Here is a 25,200-nt window from a genome sequence, read left to right on the forward strand (position 1 = left end):
GTAAATTCTCTCTCTCACTCAAGAAATGGTCATACTCATGACCCATTCTCAATCCAAATGAAGCTTTTCATTAAATTTTTTCTTAATCCAAGATTAAGCTATGCTTGAGACCAAATTAATGGCTTTTTTCTATGCTTTTAGTTTATGTATATTGATGATTCAATCCATTATGGATTAATGATCCAATTAGAGATCATTCTAATTATTTTCTTAATGATAAGCTTTATCCCTTAGAAAAATTGAGATTTATCAGTCATAGCAGCGGAGCTATGGCAAAATTTTTATAAAAATTACGCATAGAAAAATTTCATTCAAAGCATAAAAAGAGGACTTCCTACCATATTCTAGGAATTATCATCCTAGATTAATTGAAATAATTTCATTATAATCATGGAGAAATTGAATTTTTATATTATGCATAAAGGATAAGTTTTTATATCAAAAGTGTTACTTTTATCATTTTTATTTTCATGCATAGAAGTATGCATAATGGATAAATTTTTATATCAAAAGTGTTACTTTTATCATTTTTATTTTCATGCATAGAAGTATGCATAATGGATAAATTTCTATATCAAAAGTGATACTTTTATCATTTTTATTTTCATGCATAGAAGTATGCATAATGGATAAATTTTTATAATAAAAGTGTTACTTTTATCATTTTTATTTTTATGCATAGAAGTATGCATAATGGATAAATTTTTATATCAAAAGTGTTACTTTTATCATTTTTATTTTCATGCATAGAAGTATGCATAATGGATAAAATTTTATATCAAAAGTGTTACTTTTATCATTTTTATTTTCATGCATAGAAGTATGCATAATGGATAAATTTTTATATCAAAAGTGTTACTTTTATCATTTTTATTTTCATGCATAGAAGTATGCATAATGGATAAAATTTTATATCAAAAGTGTTACTTTTATCATTTTTATTTTCATGCATAGAAGTATGCATAATGGATAAATTTTTATATCAAAAGTGTTACTTTTATTATTTTTATTTTCATGCATAGAAGTATGCATAATGGATAAATTTTTATATCAAAAGTGTTACTTTTAGCATATTGAATTTCATGCATAGGGGTATGAAAAAAAATGATTATTTTATTGTTAAACTGTAAAGAAAAAAATGATTATTTTATTATAAAAATGCTATTTTTATCATATTAAATTTCGTGCATAGAGAAGAAAAAAATAAATTATTATTTTATTATAAAAATGTTTTTTTTAAAATGATTATTTTATTGTAAAAGTGTTACTTTTATCACAATTGAATTTCTTGCATAGAGGTATGCATAAAAGATGATTATTATATTATAAAAATATTACTTTTATCATAATTGGATTTCATGCATAGAGTTATGCATAAAAGATATTTTTATACTATAAATTAAAATCTGCTAAAAAGACCTTAGCCTAAGGGTCCAGATTTTCTATAAATTTTAGATTAAGGTTCTGAGGGGCCAATCAGATTAATCCAAATGTAGAGAGGACATAAATTAAAAAAATAAAGAAAAACCCCCCAAAAATGACTAAATACTCACATAAGATGAAGAGTGGACTAAGGACCAAAGGAAATATTTAAAAAATGAATTTTTGACACCTGAAAATGGGGATTCCCCCTCATGAAGAAGGCACCTTTTTCGCATCATTGCTTTCCATTTTAAATCAATAAAATGAGATATTTCATCTCGCCTCTCTCCTAATTCAAGTCTAGTTCCAAAAAGTAAGCTAAACTGACCCAAAAATGGTCAAAATTTGACCAAACTGATCTGGAAAATTCTAGAATCAATTTGCTTGGTTTGAGGCTCACTTTTTCCTATAAATAGAAGCCTCCCCCTTTGTAAAAGCTCAATAGTGTTTATGCACTATTACTCTACTTCTCCCTAGAGCCAAAAACATTGAATTCACTTGATAATTCACTTGTTTTTTACTAATTCCTCTACAAAGAATTGGTTGGCCACTCTTGATCCAAACAAGAGTAGAACCCTCAATCCCTCAAGCCAAAGGAAAGCTCACAAAACTCCTTGTAAGTTAAAAATTCTACTTTTTTTTAAATTCTAATCTATGGGTTTTTGAATTCTTTGCTTTTAAATGTAAATATGGATGTTAAGCCTTGATGAAAAGGCTTCCCCCTTCTCTTCATTAAGAATTTCAGCCTTTCTTTATCCTCAAATGAGTAACAAATAAATTGAGTTAAACTTTTCCTATTGATTACTCTTTAGAAGTGAAAAACTGATTAGATAAAGGTGCTTTATTTCATTTTGGGATAAATTTTAAAGTAAATTTAGAATGTAAAAATTGATTAGATAAAGGTGCTTTATTTCATTTTGGGATAAATTTTAAAGTAAATTTAGAATGTAAAAATTGATTAGATAAAGGTGCTTTATTTCATTTTGGGATAAATTTTAAAGTAAATTTAGAATGTAAAAATTGAGAAATGGTCAGCCATACAAAGGAGGTTATGGCAAAATTTTCTTAAATTTTGTGGAAATAAGTTTTATCTTTATGTTATTTAAAAAGAATAATCCCCACCGTTTGTGCATTCTAAACGAAATTCTTTTTATTTTAAAAGTGTTATTCTTATTTTATGCATAAATAGATTTTCTTTTATTATAAAAGTGTTATTTTCATTAGATTCAACTTCTATGCATAGAAAGATGCATATTGGATATTTTTTTATTATAAAAGCATTATTTTCATTAGATTTAATTTCTATGCATATGGAAAGATGCATAAAAGAATTTTTTTATTATAAAAGGGTTATTTTCATTAGATTTAATTTCTATGCATGAAAAGATGCATAAAAGAATTTTTTTTAAATTATAAAAAGTGTTACTTTCATTAGATTTAAATTCTATGCATGGAAAGATGCATAAAAGAATTTTTTTAAAAAAGTGTTGTTCTTATTAAATTGATTTTATGCATAAATAGATGCATAAAAGGATTTTCTTTTATATAAAAGTGTTATTTCCATTGAAGTTGGATTTTATGCATAAATAGATGCATAATGAATTTTTATATCAAAATTAGAGTTCTCTTTAATTCTATGTTTAATTTCTACGAGCATTTGATAAATAAATAAGTAACTACTCTAAGAGAGAAACTTCTATCATTTTATATTCACTCAGATTGTAATGAGAAAATTTAAAAAATTTATCAAAGTTGGAATTTCAGATAAATGATTAATTTATTCCTCATCAAAATTCCTGATTAGTTTAGAAATCATTCAAGCAAATATTCAATTAATAAAATTTAGTAACATAGTAATTGAAATATCATCCCCTTTTTAGAAAGATAGTTCAGGAATAGTTTAAGAAGAACCTTATCAGACTCGAAACCTAAATCAGACTATGACCAAGACCAAACTCTTTCGTCAGTTTCAAGGAAAGACGATGTGACTAGTTTAGGAAAATTCACTCAAATCTCCCACCAAATCTGAAACCAAGTTGAGACCCTTTAAATTGATTTGAGGATCAAGGTTACAGAATTCAAGGAATTCTGTTTTGGAATTCAGTCCTACGATCAATAAGTTTTTGGAGACGCGGATTTAAGATATACTGATTGTATTCAAAACAAAATCAAAACTGAAAACTTGCATATAGAAACCCTATTTTCTTAAAGGACTGTCTTACGCCAGAATGTAACAACCTGGCGGGGAGTGTTCAAAGGACAGCTCATGCGCGAAAAAGCCTGGTCTTGAGACCAACCTCGGTATGGTTAAAATGGTGCGCTTCCAGTACGATGGACGAGGGCCGACGAAGCGATCGTCGCGCTGAGTGAAGTGCCAGGACACCGAAGGAGGATCTTGGAGGGTTCTGACCAGGCGATGCATGGGCTCGCGGTGCCGAGGACACCCATGCGTATGTCGAGGAAGATATTATATTATGGACCAATGTTTATTGTAATCTGTTTTACTGGATCTCATTGCTGACGAGCTGGTCTCAACGGAGAGTCCAGAGTGATACTATTTTGTTGAGAACAAGGATTGGATGGAAATTTTGAGTTATGACATCTGTAACCAATATTTGTTTGTCAATGGATTATTTTATAAGTTAAAGTTTAAATAGGAGTGTGTGCGTATCTGTATTCTAAAGCAAAAGTTAAGAAAGGCATTCAATTATGGGTGGGTGAGTACTTGTCTGGTTCTACCAATTCCAGTGGTTGTGGGCCATGGTGGCTAACCCATTGGCCGTCGGATTGGGTTAGGCTAGAATCACTAGAGTTTTAATAATAGAATTGATTAATAGGAATACGCTTAGAACTCGAGTAGTTAAATAAAAGCCTGAAGACTTCTCAAATGAATAGATCAATGGCTGTGCCTGATTCAATTAGGAAATAAGCGTTGATTCTTCAAGTTAAGTTTGTAATAGTTTCCTTCTATTTTAATCAGATGAAGGTTAGTTTAGTCTCTTGACCTCGTTAGAAAATTCATTAAGAAATTCAAAAGGTGGAATCATCTCCATTTTTTGGGCAAGGGAAATTTTCTCGGTTTTGGTTTTGGAATGACCACCAGATTAGTCTCGTGCCCAAACATTCGAGGGCGAGGCCGTGAGTGGGAAACCTTGCCCCGCGCAAGAGGAAGCTACTTCCGCCTGCTACCAATCAGGAATTCCGATGCGCAAAGGGGACAGTGGGATCTCACAAATATGCAAGGTGTGGATAGTGTGAAGTGTAAGAATGGGGATGATCTTTATGTAGATTCACTTTTGCAGGAGGGCAAGCCAATGCAAAAATTTATGACTGTGTTGGAAAATAATTGTCTTATGTATGTGAATGTTTTTGATGATGTACCTAAATATGGTCTGGATGAAGAGCCCTTTCATTATAAATATGTGTTTGGGAAAGAGGAGAATACTATACAGAGGTAGAGAATAGGTGAATGGTTACATAATGAAGTTTTTATGAAGGCTTGATGAAGGCATGCAGAGTTGAAGAGAATTCATAATTTTTTTGATGAGCCAAGGGTGTTTATGAATGGAGGGAATGAAAAAAGGCTAACAAGTGGTCTAGTTGGGTTGTGATATTTTATAGATATTTGATTCAGGTGGGTGGATCAAAATAGCTAAAAGGTCTATGAGGGTTAGATATCCTGTTGATAGGTTGAGATGTGATGGGGATATACAACCCATCATTATGCTTACATGGTAAAAGCAATACAGGAGGTTGAGCCCACTTTCTTTGAGCAGGCAATTGGAAATAAGAAATGGGAAGATACCATGGATGAGGAGATGGCATCATTGGATGCAAATGCAATATGGGAGCTAGTGTCTTTACCTAAGGAAAAAAAGGCAATTGGGTGTAAGTGGGTGTATAAAGTTAAGCACAATGCTGATGGTTCAGTGAGCAGGTACAAGGCGAGATTGGTTGCCAAGGGCTATGCACAAACTTATGGCATAGACTATGAGGAGACATTCATCCTGCTGCAAGAATGGCAACCGTGAGAACTGTCATTGCTATGGCTGCAGCGACGAAGGGTTGGTCTTTACATCAAATGGATGTAAAGAATGCTTTCTTGCATGGTGATTTGCAAGAAGAAGGGTACATGATGTAGACACCAATTCATGAGAGTGATGCACATCCAGATTTTGTGTGCAGGTTACGCAAAGCCTTGTATGGCTTGAAGCAATAGACACCCAGAGCATGGTGCAACAAGATCGGGGAGTATCTTGTTACCATTGGATTTCAGATATCCAATGGTGATTTTTCACTATATATGAAAAATATAGATAGAGGGATCATGCTATTAGTCATCTATGTGGTTGACTTGATTATCAATGGTGATAGTGATGTAGACATACATGATGTTAGGATGCTTTTGAAGCAGAAGCTTGAGATGAAGGATTTGGGTGAGCTGCAGTATTTCTTAGGCATGGAGGTGGTGAGATCACCTCATGGAATTTTGCTATTGCAGAGGCAATATGGCTTGGACATGTTGTCCAAGTATGGTATGACAGGATGTAAGCCTATTTTATTGCCATTGGAGTAGAACACAAAACTTTCTGCAGATATAGGTGAGATTTTGGAGGACCCCACTACATATAGGCGCATAAGGGGTGGTTTGATCTACATGACCATTACAAGGCCAGAATTGAGCTATGCTATTGGACTTGTGAGTCGGTTTATGCAGGACCCTAGGAAGCCACACTTGGATGCAGCTAGACGGATCCTCAAGTACATAAAGTCCACAGTTGATTATGGAATTTTCTATGAGGCTAGTATAGAGATACAGTTGCATGGGTACATAGATGCTGATTGGGCTGGCAGTATTGCAGACATGAGATCTACCAGTGGTTTTATGTTCTCATTCGGGAGTGCTGCTGTGAGTTGGAGCAATAAGAAGGAGCCAATAATTGCCTTGTCAAGTACAGAGGTAGAGTATAGGGGTGCTGCTATGGCATCTTGTGAGTTATCTTAGTTTCAAAAGCTACTTGGTGACATGGGAGAGTCCATGGATAGGGCATTTTTCATATATTGTGACAACATGAGCAACATACAGTTGGCTAGTAACGCAGTATATCATGCTAGAATGAAGCATATTGAGGTGTATTATCACTTTGTGAGGGAGAAGGTTCTAGCAGGAGATGTAGATCTGGTATATGTCAGCACAGAGGATCAGGTGGCTGACATCTTCACGAAGGCATTGGGCATATAGAAGATCCACAGGTTTAGGAGCTTCCTTGGAGTGCAGTGTGTGGAGTTGAGCTCAAGGGGGGGTGTTTGAGATATAGAGCTCAACTAGTGCTACGGCAAACATTGATGACCCGCCTTGGTGATAGCTTCCACATCTACACCATTGGCATGGTTGATGAGATTATGGGTGATATGTGGCCAGTGGGATGACAGGCTATGTGACAGTTATTTAGGAGTACTAGAGATTGACATAGTTATAGTGCTGGCTCATTTAGTTGGTTTCCATTATGGACCCGGACCCTTGTATGTTGTATGAAAGATCCCTGTCCCCTCCACGCAACGAATTCCAAGGTGCTAGCAGCGGAAGTAGCACTTATTGCGCAAGGCAGAACCTCTCACTCGTCGGGGCCTTGCCCACGGATATCCGAACAAGAGACTAATCCCTCGGTTCTTCGTTATTTAGTTTAAAATTAGTTTATGCATACGAAATAATCATACTTTAGTACATAAGAAAATGAAACTAGAAGGAAGTGCATCTTTCCTTTGTTTGATTGGATGTTGAGGATGCCGATGCACAAGAGCCTTGGGAGGGAAAACTACTGAGTCAAATTTGGGGTGAATTTTGAAATCTTGTGAATTTGAAATTGGGTGGGAAACCTTAGGAGAGATGGGTTTGAGAGTCTAAATTTAAGGAGTCAATATTGAGAGCATGAAATTGAATTTGGCTCTAAACTTTGGAAGAGATGGGCTAAATAGACTAGGAATGTAGATTGGCCCTAGGGCCAATCTCAATTTACATTGGCCCCCTAGGGATCATAAGAGAATCTAGAGTGACCCTTGGACCAAGCTACCACACACAAGAGAATCTAGCTTGGCCCTAGGGCCAAGATACCATAAACAAAGTAGCCCAATCTTTGTTGGTAGATTGGCCATAGGGCCAAGATGAGAACAAATATGATGTAGATTTGTTCGTGGTAGCTTGGCAGCCCACGGGCCAAGTTAGATTCTCTTGTTGTGGTAGCTAGATTCTCTTATGTTCCCTAGAGCCATTCTCTCAAGATTGTATGGTAGAATGGCCCTTGGGCCCATCTATGCATGTGCATGGCAAGAGTGACCCTTGCAAGAGACTCTTGCTTGGCCCTAGGGCCAAGCTACCAAGAACAAACCTATAGCAACTTTGTTGTTAGATGGGTCCTAGGGTTGTAGGACCACGCTACCATGCACAATTCAAATTTTGAATTTCCCCGCCAAGATTTGAGATTTTGAATTTTCTGCCAAATTTTAAAATTTTAGTTTCCCACAAAATTCAAATTTCTCCCCAAGAATGGCCATAGGGCCATTCTACCCCATGAATCTAGCTTGGCCTTAGGGCCAAGCTACCATCAACAAAGGAACCCCATGTTTGGTGGTAGATTGGCCATAGGGCCAAGCTGACAACAAGGATGATGCCGATTGGTTAATGGTAGCTTGTCCCTAGGGCCAAGCTATATTCTCTTGTGTGTGGTAGCTAGACTCTCCTGTGTTCCCTAGAGCCAGTCTCTCAAGATTGCATGGTAGAAAGGCCCTTGGGCCCATTTATGCATGTGTATGGAAAGAGTGATGCTTTCAAGAGTATCTAGCTTTGTCCTAGAGCCAAGCTATCAAGAACAAATCTACATCATCTTTGCTAGTAGATTAGTCCTAGGGCCAAGCTACCATCAACAAAGCAACACCATCTTTGTTGGTAGATTGGTCCTAGGGCCAAGCTACCGTGCACAAATTGAATCTCAAATTTCCTGCCAAGATTTGAGGTTTTGAATTTCTTGCGAGATTTTAAAATTTGAGCATCCCAAAAAAATCAGATTTCTTGCCAATAATTGCCATAGGGCCATTCTACCAAGAATCTAGCTTCGCCCTAGGGCCAAGATACCTAGGGCCAAGCTTCCAAGAACAAATCAACATCCCCTTTATTGGTAGCTTGGCCCCAAGGCCAAACTACCATCACTAGAGCAACACCATCTTTGTTGGTTGTAGATTGGCCCTAGGGCCAAGCTTCTATCAAAGATGATTTATATTTGTTCATGGAAGCTTGGCTGTAGGGCCAAGCTACCATGAGCAAATCTATATCATCTTTGCTGGTAGATTGGCCCTAGGGCCAAGCTATCATCAACAAAGTAACACCATCTTTGCTGGTAGATTTGTTCATAGTACCTTGGTCGTAGGGAAAAGATAGATTCTCTTGTGTTACCTAGAGTTATTCTCTCAAGATTGCATGGTAGAATGGCCCTTCGGCCCATCTATGCATGTGCATGGGTGGCAAGAGATACCGATGCAAGGGATTGTAGCTTAGCCCTAGGGCAAAGCTACCAAAGGCCAAGCTTCTATGAACAAATCTACATCCTCCTTTTTGGTAGAGGTACCATCAACAAAGCAACACCATCTATGTTAATAGATTGACTGTAGTGCCAAGTTGCCAGCAAAGATGATGTAGATTTTCTCATGGTAGATTGGCCCTAGGGCCAACCTAGATTAATAGATTGACTGTAGTGCCAAGTTGCCAACAAAGATGATGTAGATTTTCTCATGGTAGATTGGCCCTAGGGCCAACCTAGATTACCTTGTGTTCCCTAGGGCCATTCTCTACTTTCTTGTATCTTAATTTACCGTAGAATGGTCCTAGGGAACTCAAGATAATCTAGAGTGACCCTTTCAAGAGAATTTATCTTGGCCCTAGGGCCAAGCTACCATGAACAAATCTGTATCATCTTTGTATGTAGATTGGCCCAAGGGCCAATCTGGCCCAAGGGCCAAGCTACCATCAACAAAGCAACACCATCATTGAAGGTAGATTTGTTCATGGTAGCCTGACCTTAGGGCCAAGCTAGATTCTCTTCTTGTGCTCCCCAGAGTTAATGTCTTAAGATTCCATGGTAGAATGGCCCTTGGGCCCATCTATGCATGTGCATGGCAAGAGTTACCCTTGTTGCAAGAGATTGTAACTTGGCCCTAGGGACAAGCTACCTAGGGCCAAAGCTACCAACAAGGGCCAAGCTTCCATGGACAAATCTACATTGTGTTTGTTGGTAAAGCTACCATCAATAAAGCAACACCATATTTATTGGTAGATTGGCCGTAGGGCAAACTTGCTAGCAAAGATGATGTGAATTTTCTCATGGTAGTTTGGCCCTAGGGCCAAGTTTGATTATCTTGTGTTCCCTACCAGGGCTGCTTTCTAATCCCTTGTATCTTGATGTACTTTAGAATGGTCCTAGGGAATTAAAGATAATCTAGAGTGACCCTTGCAAGAGAATATAGCTGCCAAGAATACATAAACATCCTCTTTGCTGCTGCTGGTAGTTTGGGCCTACGGTCAAGCTGCCACCATCACCAAAGAAACACAATCCTTGCTTGTAGATTGGCCCTAGGGCCATGATACTAGGAAAGATGATGTTGATTTGTTATTGTAGGTTTTCCCTAGGGCCAAGCTACATTCTCTTGTGCATGGTATCTTCTGGTATTCCCTAGGGGAGTTCTTTGAAGATTCCATGGTACAATGGCCTTTGGGCCCATATTTGCATGTGCATGGCAAGAGTCACCCTTGCAAGATAATCTAGCTTGGCCTAGGGCTAAACTACCATGATGAAATCTACATCCTCTTTGCTGATAGATTGTCCATGGAAGAATGCCCACTGTAGGGCCAATCTCTACACATGCATGCATAATACAATGTTCTTGAAAGATTGGACCTAGATCCATTCTACCATCCATGATGGTGAATTTTAGGTACATTCCATTCTACACATGCATGCATAATAGGGTTCTTTTAAAGATTGGACACACGTCCATTCTACCATCCACTCTACATTCTACCATACACAATGTCCTTTAGAATGGGCCTAGAGCTATTCTACCATACATAATTTGCTTGAAAGATTGGACCTAAGTCCATTCTAGCATCCATGATGGGGAATTTTGGGATAGCCCTAGGGCCAATCTCTACATGTACATGCATTAAATAGCATGATTGTGCATGGTAGAATGGCCTCTGAGCCATTCTTGCAAGCACAATGTACTTTACAATGGCCCTTGGGCCATTCTTCCCTCCCTTGTATCAACCGTTGGTAATATTTAGAATCGTCCTTGGGCCAATTTCCAGAGAGAAATGCCCTAGGTTAATTATACCATCCATTATGTTCCCTAGAATTTGCATGGGGCCATTCTTTCAAGCACATTGTGCATGGTGGAATGGACCTAGGGCCATTCTACCTCTTGTGGTGTCAACAACCGATGAATTTTAGAATGGCCCTAAGGCCAATCTCTCCATGTGCATTGCAAGAACTGCCATAGGGCCATTCTACGCGCGAATCTATCTTGACCCTAGCACCAAGATACCAAGAACAAATCAACATCCTCTTTGTTGGTAACTTGGCACTAGAGCCATGCTACCATCACTAGAGCAAAACCATCTTTGCTAGTAGATTGGCCTTCATCCTCTTTGCTGTTAGCTTTCCCTAGGGCCAGGGATTTAATATTCACGTGATCACAAGATTTTTTGTGATAATAACACATGTGAACAAGTTATTCACATGTTCTCATGTTACCGTTCACAAAATAACATGTCACTTGCCATTTGGGAACCCCTTAAAAGCTTGGCTACACATGGGAATAAGCTCTTCACATGTTCTCATGTTACCATCTTCACATAATAGCAAGTCAGTGGCCACCTAAGAAGATTTTTTATGCCCGACAAAGATAATTTTTTAAGGCCCTTGTGAAAGCTTTATGAATATAACATGTGATCACAAGATTTTTTGTGTTATTAACATATGTTATTAACATGTTCACATGTTTTTGTTTACGTCAGTGAAATCCCTGCCTAGGGCCAATCTACCATCACCAAAGCAACACCATCTTTGCTGGTGGTCAAGCTACCAACAAACATGATGTAGATTTTTTCATGGAAGCTTGGCCCATGGGACAATCTACCAGATCTACATTATCTTTGTTGGTATATTGTCCTAGGGCCAAGATACCATCAACAAAGCAACACCATCTTTGCTGTAGATTTGTTTATGGAAGCTTGGCCTTAGGGCCAAGATAGATTCTCTTGTGTTCCGTGGAGTTATTCTCTCAAGGTGGCATGGTAGAATGGACCTTGGGTCCAGATATGCATGTGCATGGCAAGAGTTATCCTTTTTCAAGAGATTCTAGGTTGGAACTAGGGCCAAGATAGATTCTCTTATGTTCCCTAGAGTTATTCTCTCAACATGGCATGGTAGAATGGACCTTGGGTCTAGATATGCATGTGCATGGCAAAAGTTACCCTTTTTCAAGAGATGCTAGATTGGAACTAGGGCCAAGCTTCTATGAACAAATCTACATCCTCTTTTTTTGTAGAGCTACCATAAAAAAATCAAGAGCTACCATAAAAAAATCAACACCATCTTTGCTTAATTGATTGTCCCTAGGGCTAGGTTTCCAGCAAAGATGATGTAGATTTCCTCAAGGAAGTTAGATTGCATTGTGTTCCCTATGGCCATTCTCCTCTCCCTTGTGTACTTTAGAATGGTCCTAGGTTGACCCTTCCAAGAGAATCTAGCTTAGCCCTAGGGCCAAGCTACCAATTTTCCAAGATACCATGAATAAATCTACATCATATTTGTTGACAAATTGACCCGAGGTCCAAGCTACCATCAACAAAGCATTACCGTCTTTAGTGGTAGATTTGTTCATGGTAGCTTGGCCGTAGGGAAATCTAGTTTCTCTTGTGTTTCCTAGAGCCATTCTTGTGTGCATGGCAAGAGTTAGCCTTACCAGAGATTGTAGCTTGGACCTAGGGACAAGCTACGAAGGGCAAGCTTCCATGAAAAAATATACATCCTCTTTCATGGTAGAGCTACCAATAACAAAGCATCACAATCTTTGCAAGTAGATTGGCCCTAGGGCCAAGCTAGATTATCTTGTGTTCCCTAGGGTCATTCTCTACTCCCTTGTATCTTGATGTACTTTAGATTGTTCCTAGGGAACTAAAGATAATCTAGATTGAGCCTTGCAAGAAGAGAGTATAGCTACCAAGAATAAATCAACATCCTCTTTGGTTGTAGCTTGGCCCTAGAGATAAGCTACCATCACTAGAGCAATACCATCTTTGCTGCTAGTACACTGGCCCTAGGGCCAAGTTGCCAGCAAAGATAAATGTTGATTTGGTAGATTGGCCCTAGGGCTAAGCTGCCAGGAAAGATAATGTGAATTTGTTCATGGTAGCTTCTTGTGTTCCTTAAGGCCATTCTCTCAAGATTGCATGGTAGAATGACCCTTGGGCCCATCTCTACATGTGCGCATGGCAAGGGTGACCCTTGCAAGAGAATCTAGCTTGGCCTTAGGGCAAAGCTACCATGATTAAATCTACATCCCCTTTGCTAGTAGATTGTCCATCGAAGAATGGCCATAAGGCCAATCTCTACACATGCATGCATAATAAAATGTTCTTGAAAGATTGGACATAGGTCCATTCTACCATTCATGATGATGAATTTCAGGAAGGCCCCTCACCCAATATCTACATTCTACCTTCCTAAAATATCAATATTGTGCATGGTAGAATGGCCCTTGGGCCATTCTTGCACATGCATAATGTGCTTTAGAGTGGTCTTGGGGCCATTCTACCTACATAGTGTGCTTGAGGGCCCTTCAAACTCATGTTTCAACACAACGAGTGAATTTTAGAATGTCCCTATGGTTGTATGGCCATCTAGCTTGGCCCTTGGGCCACTCTACCATATAAAATGTCCTTTAGAATGGCCCTAGGGCCATTCTACCATGCATAATTTGCTTGAAAGATTGGACCTAACTCCATTCTAGCACCCATGATGAGGAATTTTAGGATGGCCATAGGGCCAATCTCTACATTTGAATGCATTAAATAACAAGATTATGCATGATAGAATCTAGCTTGGCCCCAAAGATGATGTAGATTTGTTGATGGTAGCTCAACCCTGGGGCTAAGCTAGATTCTCTTCTATGTAGCTAGATTCCCTTGTGTTCCATAGGGACATTCTCTCAAGATTGCATGGTAGAATGGCCCTTGGGTCCATTTATGCATGTGCATGGTGTGAGGTGAAAAAAAGAAGAAAAGACCCTTGCCTCTATAGCTCTTCCACCTCGCAAACTTGGAATAACACACACGAACGGGGGCACCACCAGCCCCACCGGCTGGAACAATTCTCGCACTTCACCACCCAACCCACGCCAGACAGACACCATAAAACAAGGGCACCATAGACAAAGCAAACACCCAGCAATATATTCCCAGATCAAAACATCATACAAGCTTCTCCCGACACAGAAGCCTTACTCACACACCATAAACAAAACACTGACTCAGGCCACTGTCGAGGATACACCACATCCCCAATCACCACGAACCACTCACCTGCCTGCTGTACCAGTCACACCAGAATGAACCCGGCCACTCTCACTCCAGAAGGCGCCCACACCAGCTAACCCTCGAGTCCTCTACGACCCATCACTTCTGCATGTGTTGTCAGCAGAAGCAGCTTCACTCCATCATCTCTCTCTCTGTCTCTGTGCTGATCCTCTGTCAGCTCGCAGCAACCAAACCCAGGCAGCTTATCTGCCTTGCTACCGGCCCACCACCAAGCAGCAACACCTGTCTCTGTCTTCACTCGGCACCCACTCTGTCTTCTGTCCTGTCTCCTAGGCGGCCCACACCAGCCAGCCTGTCACCTGCAGCTTATTTGCATCCCTTTTGTCCTCGCTAGCAGCTCCCTTTGATGCCAGCACCCGTCTCTTTCCCACAGGCAGCACCCCACCAGCCTCTGCCTTCTCCAGCACACATGTTCTCCGTGCTTGCCTTCAGCACCTACCTTGCCCATAGGCGGCTTCCACTTGACCCATCTCTGTCAGCCCGACTGCCTCAGCTGCAGCTCTTCCCACGACGGCCTGACTTAGCTAGCTCTCCTTCATACAGCTGCGCTCCCCTATCTGCTAACCATCTGCTGGCGGCTCCTCTGCCACCAGCGCTCTAACAGTCAGCTACTCTTTACACCAGCCCGTCGGCTGCCCACTCGCCTTCACACGCCTTGCTCACCTTTTCACACGGGAGGGCCCCATGTACATACGATGGCCACTAGCAGAAGCTGCGCCACTGTCTCTTGCCTTTTCTCTTTGCACCAGTCATCGGCTTTTCGACGCCCGCCAGCTAACCCTCGTAGCCGTGCTCTCCACGCTCAGACACGGTTGTGCCTGAGAGCCTCCACGTCTGCAACTCCAGTCGCCAGCCAGTAGCTACGCACTGCGCTCACCTCTTCACACGGCTTGGCTTGCAGAGCTGCGCCTCTGAGCCCCCCACTTCAAAACAAGGTGACCATTAGCTTATATCTTCTGCACGTTGCGCCGACCCGCCACCTTCGACTAGCTTCGAGAATTGCACGCTGGCAACGTAATAAAGCTCCACGCTTCCCTTGCTTTTTTGGCCATATAATATTATATATATATTTTATTTCACCTAAAGCCTAATGGAAGGCCACATAATGCTTTCACACTATGTCCAAGCAACCTTAGCCATCATCCATTATTACTCCCATGCTTCCCATATACTCACATGCGACCTTCTCTAGTACCCACTCCACTTAAGGGAACGCATACACATTTCAAGGCGACCAAGCAACTGAAACCACCTCGAGTCAACTACAACAAAACCCAAATCAAATGCCGTCCACCTTGTACACCTGGAGACGCATTCAAAGCCAACCCTTCACAACTGCCACGCATCCATATATACACGAGCCCGAAAGACCTCTCAGAAAAAAGCCTGACATACTTTGCCAACCCCCCCATCTGCTAGAGCATTCATGCTCAGCAGCATTCAGCATAGTCCGATAGCTATCCACCAGGATCAAAAGGAAACAGCAACTCACCATCCCAGTCCCCAGCATCCTTTAAACACCATGGCTGTATCACTGCACACCAAAATACATCAGAAAATCATTTCCATGCACTTCACCCACAACCAACCTCCCCGTCTTCAAAATCTGTGGCAATCCAGCATTTAGCATCCAATCCATCAACACCAATGAAGGCCAGGTTCCAGCATTTTGACCTTTCTGCACACCAAAATCCACATCCTCTCCAACAGCAGTATCCACCAGCACTTCCAGCTCCAGTGGTTCAGGCATCTCTTCACAACCATTCATCAGCTCAACTGGCTCAGAATCTTTGTCTTCCAGGGACTTTGCCTTCAGCATTTCAGCAATCCGCAAAGAAGCCTTTGTTACACTCTCAACCATACCTGCATCCATCTCCACCTCTGGCTCCTGTTCATCCAGGCTAGCAACTTCCCAGATATCATCCTCAGGCACAATGCTCACCTCACAACGCTCTTCATTAGCCAAATCCTCATGCATACTTTCTTGAGTGTTGCCAACCCCCCTGGTATCATCGTCCAACGACTCCCCAGCACATAATGCATCCACATCATCCATCGCAGGTACCATACCATCCAGCTGTCCAAGAAAATCTAGGATAATAGGATCATCCTCCACGCTCTCCACATCCGCATCACAAACCATCTTCACTTCATCAGAAGTCTCTACCCCATCCTCCACCCTTGTAAAATCTGACAAAGAATCTTCTTCAGAGCATCCTGTATCTAGCTCCTCTTTCTTCTTATCATCAGCCAATCCCAAAGCATCATCCTCGTTACTTCCCTGTGCATGCATATCATCCAGATCCAAATGATCTTCAATAGGACCTTCCAAATTACTGTCCTGTACAGCCATGACGTCCCAATCCAAAGAAGACTCCACTGGCAACTTCTCATCTTCACTTTGTTCCTTCACCTGCTTCTCATCCACCTTCACCTGCTTCAAAGACTTTGGAAAAAAATCAGAAGGCACATAAAACATCCCCCTTTGTACCTGTATCGGCCTCTGAGGCTCCTGTTTCATCAAACCTTGCATAGGACTCTTACCCACCTCAACCAAATTAACCTCCTTATCCCTTACAGACACGACACCCTCATACAGATAAATACCCATCTCCATCTGCTTCAAAACCTTGCCTTCCTTTTCCCTAGCAACCCTAACTGCATCATCAAATGACTTGGGATTCTTCAACTCAACCCTGACCTTCAAATGGGGTAACAAATCATCAACAAACAAGCTCTTCTTCAAAAACATAGAAGGAACTTCTTGCTTCAATGTCATACACCACTTACCCCACAAACATGTAAATACCTTCACCAGTGATTGCCCATGTACCTGCTTCAAGATGCTCAGCTCCTGCCAAATCACACTAGGATCCTCCACTTGCTGAAAACGCTCCAAAAGGCCTTCTTTCAACCTGTCCAAGGTCAAAACACCAGCATCCTGTGCTTCAAAACCCTTAAGCCAACTTCGGGCATCTCCCTTCAAGAAAATCTTTATCAGTCTCAGAACCTGCTCTTCATCTGTGACATGGTTGCTAGTGCATGCCAGCTCCATCTGCTCCAAAAAGTCAACCACATCTTCACCCTTCCTGCCATGAAACTCTGGATAAGACCACATCATGACAACCTGTACCAATCCCTGAGCTCTCCTCAGTGGAACACACGCCAAAGCACAACGCCAGAGTTATCCTCAGTCACACAATGCCAGAGTAACTCCTCTGTGGGGGCACCAGAAGGATGTGAGGTGAAAAAAAGAAGAAAAGACCCTTGCCTCTATAGCTCTTCCACCTCGCAAACTTGGAATAACACACACGAACGGGGGCACCACTAGCCACCGGCTGGAACAATTCTCGCACTTCACCACCCAACCCACGCCAGACAGACACCATAAAACAAGGGCACCATAGACAAAGCATAGACAAAGCAAACACCCAGCAATATATTCCCAGATCAAAACATCATACAAGCTTCTCCCGACACAGAAGCCTTACTCACACACCATAAACAAAACACTGACTCAGGCCAGTCACTGTCGAGGATACACCACATCCCCAATCACCACGAACCACTCGCCTGCCTGCTGTACCAGTCACACCAGAATGAACCCGGCCACTCTCACTCCAGAAGGCGCCCACACCAGCTAACCCTCGAGTCCTCTACGACCCATCACTTCTGCATGTGTTGTCAGCAGCAGCTTCACTCCATCATCTCTCTCTCTGTGCTGATCCTCTGTCAGCAGCAGCTTCACTCCATCATCTCTCTCTCTGTCTCTGTGCTGATCCTCTGTCAGCTCGCAACAACCAAACCCAGGCAGCTTATCTGCCTTGCTACCGGCCCACCACCAAGCAGCAACACCTGTCGCTATCTTCACTCGGCACCCACTCTGTCTTCTGTCCTGTCTCCTAGGCGGCCCACACCAGCCAGCCTGTCACCTGCAGCTTATCTGCATCCCTTTTGTCCTCACTACTAGCAGCTCCCTTTGATGCCAGCACCTGTCTCTTTCCCACAGGCAGCGCCCCACCAGCCTCTACCTTCTCCAGCACACATGTTCTCCGTGCTTGCCTTTCAGCACCTACCTTGCCCATAGGCGGCTTCCACTTGACCCATCTCTGTCAGCCCGACTGCCTCAGCTGCAGCTCTTCCCACGACGGCCTGACTTAGCTAGCTCTCCTTCATATAGCTGCGCTCCCCTATCTGCTAACCATCTGCTGGCGGCTCCTCTGCCACCAGCGCTCTAACAGTCAGCTACTCTTTACACCAGCCCGTCGGCTGCCCACTCGCCTTCACACGCCTTGCTCACCTTTTCACACGGGAGGACCCCATGTATATACGAAGGCCACCAGAGCAGCTGCGCCACTGTCTCTTGCCTTTTCTCTTTGCACCAGTCACCGGCTTTTCGATGCCCGCCAGCTAACCCTCGTAGCCGTGCTCTCCACGCTCAGACACGGTTGCGCCTGAGAGCCTCCACGTCTGCAACTCCAGTCGCCAGCCAGTAGCTGCGCACTGCGCTCACCTCTTCACACGGCTTGGCCTGCAGAGCTGCGCCTCTGAGCCCCCCACTTCAAAACAAGGTGACCATTAGCTTATATCTTCTGCACGTTGCGCCGACCCGCCACCTTCGACTAGCTTCGAGAATTGCACGCTGGCAACGTAATAAAGCTCCACGCTTCCCTTGCTTTTTTGGCCATATAATATTATATATATATTTTATTTCACCTAAAGGAAGGCCACATAATGCTTTCACACTATGTCCAAGCAACCTTAGCCATCATCCATTATTACTCCCATGCTTCCCATATACTCACATGCGACCTTCTCTAGTACCCACTCCACTTAAGGGAACGCATACACATTTCAAGGCGACCAAGCAACTGAAACCACCTCGAGTCAACTACATTTAGGACAGGCCTGTAACAAACCCAAATCAAATGCCATCCACCCTGTACACCTGGAGACGCATTCAAAGCCAACCCTTCACAACTGCCACGCATCCATATATACACAAGCCCGAAAGACCTCTCAGAAAAAAGCCTGACACATGGCAAGAGTGACGGCCCTTACAAGAGAATCTAGCTTGGCCCTAGGCCAAGATTCCATGAACAAATCTTCATCCTCCTTACTAGTAGCTTGGCCCTAGGGCCAAGCTAACATAAACAAATAAAACCCACCTTTGCTAGTAGATTGGCCATAGGGCCAAGCTGACAGAAAATATGATGTTTATTTGTTCATGGTAGCTTGGCACTAGGGCCAAGCTAGATTCTCTTGTGTGTGGTAGCTAGACTCTCATGTGTTCCCTAGAGCCATTCTCTGAAGATTGTATGGTAGAATGGCCCTTTGGGCCCATCAATGCATGTGCATGGAAATATTGACCCTTTCAAGAGAATCTAGCTTGGTTACCGCCGTCCAAAAATCATCATTATCTTTGCTGGTTGCTTGGCCATAGGGCAAAGTTACCATCAACAAAGAGACCCAATGTTTGCTAGTAGATTGGCCAAAGGGCCAATATGCCACTAAAGATGATGTAGATTTGTTCATGGTAGCTTGGCAAGATTTACCCTTGCAAGAGAATCTAGATTTAGTCCTATGGCAAAGCTACCATGAACAAATCTACATCATCTTTATTGGTAGATTGGTCATAGGGCCAAGCTATCATCAACAAAACAACACCATCTTTGCTGGTAAATCGATTGTAGGGCCAAAGTGCCAGCAAAGATAATATAGATTTATTCATGGTAGCTTGGACCTAGGGCCAAGATAGATTCTGTTGTCTATGGTAGCTAAACTGTCTTGGGTTATATAGGGCCATTATCTCAAGATTGCATGGGAGAATGGTCCTTGGGCCCATCTCTACATGTGCATGGCAAGGGTGACCCTTGCATGAGAATCTATCTTGGCGCTAGGGCCAAGCTACCATGAACAAATCTAGGTCATCTTTGCTGGTGGATTGGCCCTTGGGCCAAGATACCATCAACAAAGCAACACTATCTTTGTTGTGGTAGATTTGTTCATGGTAGCTTGGCCCCAAGGCCAAGCTAGATTCTCTTGTGTTCCCTAGAGCCATTCTCTCAAGATTGCATGGTAGAATGGCCCTTGGGCACTCATCTATACATGTGCATGGCAAGGGTTACTCTTGCAAGAGATTATTGCTTGGCCCTAGAGCCAAGCTTCCATGAACAAATATGCATCCTCTTTGTTGGTAGAGATACTATCAACAAATCAACACCATCTTTGCTAGTAGATTGACCCTAGGGAAAAAGTTACAACCAAAGATGATGTAGATTTTCTCATGGTATCTTGGCCTTAGGGCCAAGCTAGATTCTCTAGTCTTCCATTAGACCATTCTCTAATACCTTGTATATTAATATACTTTAGAATGGTCCTAATAGGGAACTTAATATAATATAGCATGACTCTTGAAAGAGAATCTAGCTTGGCATTAGGGCCAAGCTACCAAGAGTAAATCAACATCCTCTTTGCTGGTAGCTTGGCCCTAGGGCCAAGCTCTACCATCACTAGAGAAACACCATCATTGATGGTAGATTGGCCCAAGGGACAAGCTGTGAGCAAAGATGATGTGGCTTTGTTCATGGTAGCTTGTCCCTAGGGTCAGGCTTAATTCTCTTGTGTGCGGTAGCTTTTGTGTTCCCTAATGCCATTCTCTCAAGATTGCACTGGTAGAACGGCCCTTGGCCCTTGGACCAGTCTCTACATGTGCATGGCAAGAGTTACCTCTGGAAGAGAATCTGGCTTGGCCCTATGGTCAAGCTACCTAGGGCAAAGCTACCGCGAACAAATGTACATCCTCTTTGTTGGTAGATTGGTCGTAGGGCCAAGCTACCATCAACAAAAAGCAACACAATCTCTGATAGTAGATTAGCCCTAGGGCCGAGCTACCATGAACAAATCTACATCCTCTTTGCTCTTAGATCGGTCCTAGGGCCAAGCTACCATCAACAAAGCAACACACCCTCTCTTAAAGTAGCTTGGCCCTAGGGCCAAGTTGCCACCCCAGAAGACCAAAGATGATGTAGGTTTGTGCATGGTAGCTTGGCCCTAGGGCCAAGCTAGATTCTCTTGAGTGTGGTAGCTAGATTCTATTGTGTTCCTTAGATCCATTTTCTCAAGATTGCATGGTAGAATGTCCCTTGGGCGGCCCATCTATGCATGTTCATGGCAAGAGTGACGACCCTTGCAAGAGGATCTAGACCTAGGGCCAAGCTTCCATGAACAATTTTACATTCTCTTTACTAGTAGCTTGGCCATAGGGGTAAGCTAACATAGCTAAATTGTTTTGTCTATGGTAGCTAAATTACCTTGGGTTCCATCGGGCCATTCTCTCATGATTTCATGGGAGAATGGGTCTTAGCCTCATCTCTGCATGTGCATGGCAAGAGTGACCCCGGCATGAGAATCTAGCTTAGCCCTAGTGGCAAGCTACAATGAACAAATCTACATCATCTTTGGTGGTAGGTTGGCCCTAGGGCCAAGATACCATCAAAAAAGCAACACCATCTTTGCTGTGATAGATTTGTTCCTGGTAGCTTAACTGGAATGAAGGGATGTAATGCATGAAAATTATGAGTAATCACCATGTAAACATGATGCCTAAGTGTGTTTAGTCTCTCACCAAGAGAATGGAAATAGCCTTCCACAAGCCAAGAGAGAAGCCATGAGCTCCAAGAAACATGAGTTTCAATTTCTAAAAATGATCATCAAAAGTTACAACCATGGTCCAAGTCCCCTCTTTTATACATGGACTTGTCCCATTATTAACCCTATTGAATAAAGTTCCTACTTTATTACAAACCATCCCTTCCCAAAGATTTTATCCTCAAAATCAATAACATGTATAATCTCAAAGTATGAGACTCTAATGTAATCAATGGGAAGTGGTTAAGAGTTCTCAAGTACATCCAAAGCACATAGACAATGAAAATCCGGATGTATACAAGTCCACAAAGCTTCAAGCCCAAAGTGTATGAGTGGGACTGTTATGACAGCCCTTCTAGTCGATGAAGACCCTTGAAAATCCTTCATTTAGACTCCATATATTAGGCTGAAAATGATATGTACACTCAGCCATATGTAGCCCACATCATAATCTTTCATTAGGATACGCCATGAAGCTTGTTGGAGTAGAAAAATAGGCCCAATAGTAGACCTTCCCAAAGCTGTCCAGAAATTACAGCATGTATACTTCTCCTCATAGTACCCAATTTACTCAAGTAAACCATACCACTTGGTCACGGAAAGTCATCCACAAGTAAGCCATGTTGTTGGACATACTCCAATGATTGCCAAGTAGCCTCATCCATGGGTAATTGCTTCCATTTGACAAGGTATTCATCAATATTCCGATTCCTCAACTCTCTTGTCCTCTTGCCAATAACCCTCTCCGGCTCATAAATGATCTCACCTTCTTCATTCATGGGTGGAAGCTCTTCCATCTCTTGAGGCAAAGATCCCATAAACCTCTTAAGGTTAGATACATGAAACACATTATGGATCCTTGTCGAAGAAGGCAAATCCAACTTGTAGGCCAAATCACCAACCCTCTTGATAATCAAGTATGGTCCATAATACCTATGAGCCAATTTTGAGTTGGTTACACCTTTGAGAGTGTTATGCCGACTCTTGGGAAGCTTCAATAGCACATAATCATCCTCTTAGGTGGTAGACTCTTTGGCACTTGCAAAATATCTTCATACTTCTTAAGAAGAGTTGCCATTTCCTCATCTATGTGCTGTCCACTGCCTTCCATCCCCTCTTGGGTAACATGTAACACATAGATAGTGCCAAAAGCCTTAATCTCTTTCTTGAGTCGCCTTGGAGTGATCAAAGAGAGCTTCTTAGGTGCATTTGCAGCAAGTACCGCTTGTTTCCCATGATGTAGAAAGCTCATGAAACGTGAATGTCACCAAGTGAAGCCAACCAATCACACCCCATGATAATGTCGATGGGACCCATATCCAAAACCACCAAATCACCTTCCCAAGTGTATGAAGAGGATAAAACCACTTTTGTAGAAGGGCAAACCAAGCTAGTCTTCTCACTTTCCCCATTTGCCACTTGCACTTGGAATGTTGTAGGTGTCTTCTTTGTGTTGAGTTTGAGAGAGTTGATGGATTTAGAGTTGATAAAGCTATGAGTGCTCCCGGAATCCACAAGAATATGTGCAACCCTCCCATTGATGGTCCCCACCAACCTTAGTGTGCTTGGGTTCTTGCAACCCGCCAACAACTCTTGTGAGATAGAGCATATGCAAGCTGAAATTTCTGCATTGGTAGGCATGTCTCCATCCACAAGGCTTTCCTTAACTCCACCTCCCGGATCAAACGGAAACTCACCATCCTCCGTGATGAAAGAATGGTCTTCAAGTGACTCCTCATGTGCTTCTTCATTGCAATCCTCCCATTCTTCAATGTCATGAGAGTCATCCTTGTTCTCTTCCTCATCCATGAGGATCATAGTGGCCACAATCTTCTTTGATTTGCACACATGCCCGGGTGACCACCTCTCTTTGCACTTGAAACATAGCCCTTTGCTTCTCAACTCCTCAATCTTTGGATCATCCATTCTTTGAGTCTTCTTGAAGGGTTGAAAGGGCTTCTTCTTCATGAAGTCACTACTCCTTTTGGCATCAAATTGATGTATCCCATTCTTTGGCTGTCCACCCCCAAATGATGTAGGAGTTCTTGGATTAGAGGATGGTAATGTAGAGGTAGGACCTTTCCCAAAATTGTAAGAAGTAGTGGTTGGTTTGAGTGTGTCTTTGGTGAAGGTCATGGGCTGAGATCTCTTGTACTTTGGCTCATAGAGTTCGGTTAGCCTCATAGCTTCTTTGAGAGAGCTAGGCCTTTGAGCCGACACATCCGCCTTGATGAAGTGTTCAAGCCCATGCACAAACTTTTTCATCTTCATGTCTTCACTCAAGCCTTCCACGTACATTGAAAGCTTCAAAAATTTCTTGATATAATCTCGCACCATCATCCCCTTTTGAGAAAGTTCATACCATTCTCCATGGTAACGGTCAAGCACTAGGGGTGAAATGAAGGCCAAGTTCATCTCCCGCTTCAATCCTTCCCAAGTTGATGGCGTGTTCCCTTGTTTGACCAAGTGCCTCCACCATTGATGTGCATAATCTTCAAGGTGTAAGGAAGTAAATTGTACCATATCACGCTCACTTTTTGGGTAAAGTTGGAAATAAGTGTCAAGCTTAGTAGCCCACTCCTCCAACTCTTGCGGAGATGATCCATCACCTTTGAACTTTGATAGTGAGACTTTGTCTTTGACATCCTTAGAAGCTGTGTAGGATGGGTTGTCATGTTGGGTAGAGGGTTTGAACCTTTGCATCTTCATATACGATTCCATGAATTGCGCAAAGTCTTTGTAGTCCCTCTTGATGTCATTTGGTAACTCCATCCACTTCTCATGAGCATCCCTTTGTCTTTGGGCAAAGGACAATTGGTTCCAATCGAGTACCACCTCTTCATCAATCATGTGCATATTGGAATTAGATGGACCCGAGTGAAAAGAAGAATGAAACATGTCCTTGACAAGGGGCCTCCGTGCATCCGCCATGAATCCAAAAGTAGCATTCTTGGTGGCATGCTCATGCATTACTTTGGGAGAAACCTCTTGTGCCATAGGTAGCTTGCCTTCCCTACGGCCTTCAAAAGCTGTCCCATATTGCTTGCCTGCATGTGAAACACCATGACCACTATCAAATGAAGGTTGGCTCATTGGCCGAGCCACCCTCTCTTCCAAGACTTCCATCCTTGTGGCCATAGTATCAAGTCTATCATTGACCTCCACCCTTGTAGCCATCGTGTCCATCTTCGCATTCATTTGCATCAGCATTTGCATGATCGAATCGATGGGGATGGTATGTGACGCTTGTGGGGTGGGCTTGTGGGCACTTCCAACATTCACTTCTTCATGCACTTTCCTTGAAGTATGCCCACAAGTATCTTCCGGATCATCTAAGATTCCTTGCTCCATAATTGCTTCTTCTCACTCTACCTCGTCGGGAGTCAAGGTGTTATGCTTTGGTCGCCCTCTTGTCCTCGTTCCCATGGAAAGTATCGGTTTCAAAGATTTGGCTCTAACTTGAGGTAGGGATGTCCAATTGA

Source organism: Cibotium barometz, chromosome 1 (genome assembly GCF_041138505.1).
Source record: "Cibotium barometz isolate CiBa-2024 chromosome 1, ASM4113850v1, whole genome shotgun sequence".
NCBI classification, from domain to species: Eukaryota; Viridiplantae; Streptophyta; class Polypodiopsida; order Cyatheales; family Cibotiaceae; genus Cibotium; species Cibotium barometz.